The following is a 6,000-nucleotide window of genomic DNA, read 5'->3' on the forward strand; positions in this document are numbered from 1 at the left end:
GGAACGGTGAGCCAGGGGGAGAGATAGAGGAAGAAGGAAATGGAGACGGAAGCAGCCGATGCTCTTATCTGTCTACCGGTGTACGTCGTAACGATTACTCGGTCGGTCTGTATAGGTACACGAAAGTACTCCTTCTGCTCGAGTTCTCGGGTCCAAGGGTCAGGATACTTACGTTCCGTCGGTTTAGAGATATTTTGCACTGACGGCGAAAACGTTCCCCGAACGGGGATGGTAGCTGTCTCTTAATTAGCTCTTAAGCGAAAGGCAATTTGCACTGTGAGATATAAGCCGTAGTACAAACTTCTCGTGGTGGTGTTTTAAGCGTTTACGTAAAGTTTGAATCACGACGGAAGATCGTTACCGCGCGGAGAATCTGGAACCTTTCAATCCGTTACTCGAAATTTCCTCAGCCTTAACCCGGAAAAGATGCGAGAAAAGAAGCAACGGAGAGAAAAATTCAGCAAATTTTAGAAAATTCTAAATAGGTGAAAAAAAAACGATAAAAGAAACACGAAATTCATCGATAGAAAATTTTGGAATAACACGATCGAATAGAGATTAAGATCGAGAAAATACGAACGGATAAATTACCGGGCCGAGATTGGCTGGAATGAAAACAGGTAATAAAGATATCGCCCGGTGAAAAGGGGGATGAATACCCTGAGCCAGAGGGGGTGAAGCGTGTCTGGTTCGGGCTGGAATCGAGCTTCGCGGGGAAAGAAACTTTCGCATTCATACGAAACGTCGTTGCGATAAAAAAATTCGTGCTCTGGGCAGGTTCGCTTGCCGCGATGATGCGAATAGAGGCAGCGCTCGTACGGTGAGCCTCATATCGTATTAATAGGCAATCCGGACAGCCGAGGGGTGTCATAAACTCAAACCCCTAATACTCGCCTAAACTACCTCGGTTAAATAATGGAATCCCTATTTCCACCCGCTCGCCGCTACCTCCTCCGCGTTTCTCTTCTCGCCTACTAACCGGAACCAGGGGCTTTGTATTTCTCGTTGCGGCTTCCGTGTCACGACGAGAATATCCGTGCACTGGGTATCACGGTAATAATCGCGGTGAAAATTGAATCGATCGACTTTGTCGTACAATTAACGAATCGATTCGACGATTTCTTTCCGAAGGGCGCGGTAATCGAAGGGGTTGATAATTATAATTATCCACAGGCGGCGTGTTTCGAAATCGCACATCTTTTTCGATCAATCTCAATCCAACGTATAAACAAGTCCATTGAATAGGGTATGCGTTAACAAATGCCCCAGGAGTTTACAACGCATTAGCGAGCAATTTCGAACGACCGGCCCGATCCCACTTTCAACCGTCCCCATTGGTAGCCGGCTCCCTTTCGGCGTGGCCGATCGCCGATCGTTTTCTAATTTGCCGAGCAAACACTCGCGTGGAAACCGAATAGATTACCCGGCACAATCGCAGGAGCCACGATAGAGAGGCTAGCTTCCGCAGAAGGGGGTTGCGCGATCGTCGACACAGGACAAACGGGGAACCTCGGTTGATAGAGGGTTGGAAAGGGAGAGAGAGAGAGAGAGAGGAAAGCGTCCAAAGTAAGTACCGGCAAACGAGCCACCCCCCCTTGTTCTCCCTCATTTGCACGCATCTGTGCGAGTAACACAGTCGTCTGGTGTATCCGTGTGTATTCACGTGTAACGGGTAAACGATCATGGTACCCCCCAATGGGAAGACGGTCTTGTGTGCCCTACGCTGCCATGGCTTTCCATTCGTGGACAATGTTTGGTCTCCCTCGAACAGGTTCGCATCATTCTCGCAAAGCGGGACGAAACGATTAAAAATGTTTAATCGTGACGCTAAATATTTTAAAATTATACATTAAACTATTTTATATTTAGGTTTCAGATTCAATTATTCAACTCGCGAATCAAATTAACCCCTTCGCCTATGATTTGTTCGATAGTAGCATCAGTCTGAACTAACTATTCATCGCTTTAATTTAGCAAATTAATTTGAGCAAATTAAAATTAAATTCAACCGTATTGAAAGTACCAGCCAAATTTGACACATTTCAACTGTAAGTTGTAGTCTATAGTGCGACACGTTATTGCAGGGCCAAGGGGTTAATTCTCCCTGAAAAGAAATTGACTTATCTTCAATTTCGAAAATCAGTAAATCGATCGATTTTTGATCACCGTCAGTTCGTTCTGTCCCACCGTGGGTCGCAGACGCGTGGGTGTGTGTATGCGAGCGAGTATAGGCCCCAGTGCACCCGGGGTAACAGAAGGCAGATCTCTCCCGGGAGACTCGACGCTTGTTTGCGCTGCTTATCATCAGTTCCCATTAATATTAAACCGCATTCAACGAACGAAGCCCGCCCCACGGCGGTTGGTCGATGTGTACATAGGTATAACCGGCTCGTACATACGCGGCCAAGTTTACATATATTAAACGCGTGCGCGTACACCGGCGAAGCAGCCGTTTCTCGCCGACCAACACAACCGTAAACTCTCGACACATCTATGAAAACGATTCGTCGCGAGTGTGCGCGGGTGTAGGTTTAGCGAGAAGTTGGCCAACAGAGAAAGGTACGATCCGTCCGTGATAGTACGCGCGAGCACAGGTTCTCCCAATAGCGTAACGGGAAGCTAGAACCGCGCTGTCCACGCCGGAAGCCGCGCGCGTTACGAACGATCGAGCCTCGAAATGGTCGAGGGTGGGTGTAGCCGATGCGCTGTTCGAGGCGGGTTGCGTGTTCGCTGCCGCGGGGTGGACGGTGCTCAATTTTCACCCTTTGTTTAATCGCCGACTACACAGAGTCGACTACATTAATTTAATACCCACGCGTGCGCGCGGCACGTTGCCACGTTTAAAAAGGGGAATAACGTCTTACGGCCGGTGATCTCGCGAAAAGGGAACCGAGACTAACGTTGTTCACCCTCGAGCATTTTTTTCCACCACGATCGGAGGGGGGCACCTGTTCCGTAGAGACCCTTTTACCGACGTTCGACCATTTGCTCGATCGTCGAGCTAAGAGGCTGTAGGTTTCACGGAGGAAGAAGAAAAAACGGTTTTATCGACTCACGGACGGAATTAAGCTTCGTCGAAACAGACAGAGAGAAATTCTTGGACGGTTTTTAAAAATAACGCTCGAAGCAGAGCGTGAACGAGACTCCTGCGTAATTGTGACCGACGTGGGCGGAAGTGGGGTTCATCTTCGTTTGTTTTTTTTCTTGAAAGAAATTATTAAACTTGGAGACATGATTAATAACCGGCTGATAATTAATTCTCGTATGGTCGGTTCGATACGATGATAATTATTGCAAATATTTTGGGATGTTTCACAAATTTTCTTCTTCAACCATTCAATTTAACGCGTCTTGGTTCGCTATCAATTTCCAATACGGGAAATTAATTTCCAAGCAATTATCGCAACGATGGAGTTCGACGGGAAAGAAGAAACGACTGGATCGCGACTAAAATAAGACGAATCATCTGCTGTGGAATATCTGCTACGAAACGCGTAATAGAAACCGAGAGACCAGGGTAGGGTCGGACGTATCACTCGTCAGTAACAGTGGGCGGAACTGCGATCGCTTAGAGGCCAAAGGACGATTCAATTAGAATCGACCAGAGCAATCCTGCACTCCAACTGGTCCCATTGACCGTCCTCTCTCTTTTGCCCGTACCATGTTACTCTATTCGATCGACCTCTCCAGCTCTCTTTGCCGCGATTAAAACATTGCCAGAGATCCTTTTTCTCTTTGAAAAAAAAAAAGAAAAGGGAAAAACCTATACTCTCCTCCTTAGCTCAATTATCCTAACTAACATTTCAAATGATTCTGTGCAGATAAAATGAAGTTTCATCGGTGAAAACATCTCTTCTTTTTTTTTTCTTTCTACACTTTGATACGAGGCCGGTCAATAATCAACGATCAACCGTTTTGTTCGATAATGCATTCCTGCCGCGGGTGAATATTTCACGCGTGCTAATCGTATTTTCATAACCTGATCCCGTCACAGTTTGTTCGTACATGGTTCCGTAAATGTTTCACAACTATTTTGCGATTTCATGGCCTTAAACGTTTGGTAGCGCGAGCAACGCGCCGATTACCGCGTGAAAGCGCGTAAAATCGACGAACCCCCGACGCTCGAGCAGTAAAAATCTTCCTGCCCCTTCGCCCCTGATGTTTAACGAAAACCTCCCTTCCCCCCGTCGGTAGGTCGGTCGTGAATAAAAACGAGACGACGTAAAAGTTTCCAACAGGCGGCTCCTACGACACCACGAGCCCTCGTTTTTCTATCCGCGATCGAAACGCTTATTTCCGGAACGTCCCGGGTCAAACGGCACGCTGACAAAATTACGATCCTCTTATTATTACTTGAAGAGCATATTTTTCTATCGTCAACTATGGCAAGACTGTTTCCAAGATATTTTAACCGCTGTAAAAGATCAGCTCGAGCATCGGATACTCGTTGATGAAACTTATATTGTAGAAAAATGAATGGAAGCTAATTAAGAAGAAATCAAAGTAGAATGAAATAAGATGAAAAAGCGATAAATAACTTCTTCGACTTTTCTGTCTCTGTGATGGGGAAACCAAAGAAGAAGGGGTTGTTCTTAGAAGAACCTCGATGCATCGTTCACTGTCAAAAAAATCTCCTCGGGGCGTGGAAGAGCAACAGCGATCAGGCGGTGGAAAAAAGGAGGCGGAAGAAGGATACGATAGCGTAGAAATTTCTGCTTGATCGGTTTCACCGGTGCTCGGGTCCGGTTCGTCTCCTTAGTTGTCGCGGTTCCACGCGTACGAATGGGGTGACATCTCATTAGGGAGACAAATTGCTTCACCTCTCGACTCTCTATAACCGAGCCCCTCTCCCTCGTGTCTGTTCTATGGTAGAGAAGAGCGAAAGCTTACCCTATAAATAGAATGCTAACCACTTTCCCCTTGCACCGTGGTACGCGTTCAGAATGTGCAGAACGCGTGAACACGCAACGGGACGATTCGATCGGGCTGATCGTGATCGTCGTTGCAACAACTAGCGAATCGCAGCATCGCCTCGTCTCCGCAAGATGTTTGCATCGCCGCTTGGAAACGGTATAATATATATATATATATTCGGATGAATGAGGAGGGAAGAAGGAGGAATCGCGACATAGGAATACAGAAGCAGAAGAGAAGGATCGGGAGAGGGTGGAAGCGGGAGAAACGGCTGCGGCTGGTAGCCGGCGGCGGCGTGGAAATGTATTAGGGCTCGCATAGCTAAACTAATTGGTTAAATCTGTTGGGCCGCATAACTGGGAGGCTAATTGGGTGATTTCCTGACAAATTATATCCACCCCGACGACTACGCCTACTCGGTAGCGGGATCGTTTGTCACTTGACACTTTGAAGAGGCGAACGTCCAACCCCGGGGGAAGGAGGATCGAACGAATGGAACACGGACCAGGGAGAGAACGGGGAAAAGAGACGCGAGTTGACGCGTTAAGACAGAACTGTCCGGGTTTATTCGCGACGCGGACTCGCTTGACGCGGACTTATAGACTCGTTCGTTTACATTGCCCGCTTATTCGCGTTTTTGTACCCTTGCTTTGCTCGCACGTTTTCCCGCCTTCGATGCTACAGCAGCTACCATGCACTGTGTAACAGCCCGATCGTATCAAAATTTGAAGACATTTGCATTTTGTAAAAATTGTTATAAAGATTTTTCGTACACTTTCTACGTGTCACGATAAAAATAACCTTTGATTTTCTTGAAATATTCAACATGTGCAATCTGAAAAATGTACATATTTAGACTTCTGTGCGTTGCTAATACTTTGTTAATTTCACGCAAGATTAGTCGCCGATTGAACGCTTTTTTATTTCTGTCAACTTTCGTCTGAGTAAGATCGCTTCGCGCATCGTGCGAAGATTTCAACGTGCACCACCCTTTTAGGCTCGTTGGAATTATTTTTACTAACGAGCCCGCGGCCGTAAGTTTCGCACGAAATTGCCAGCGACCGCATCGTTAATACGCGTACAGTC

This window comes from Osmia lignaria, chromosome 11 (assembly GCF_051020975.1).
Source record: "Osmia lignaria lignaria isolate PbOS001 chromosome 11, iyOsmLign1, whole genome shotgun sequence".
Taxonomy (NCBI): Eukaryota; Metazoa; Arthropoda; class Insecta; order Hymenoptera; family Megachilidae; genus Osmia; species Osmia lignaria.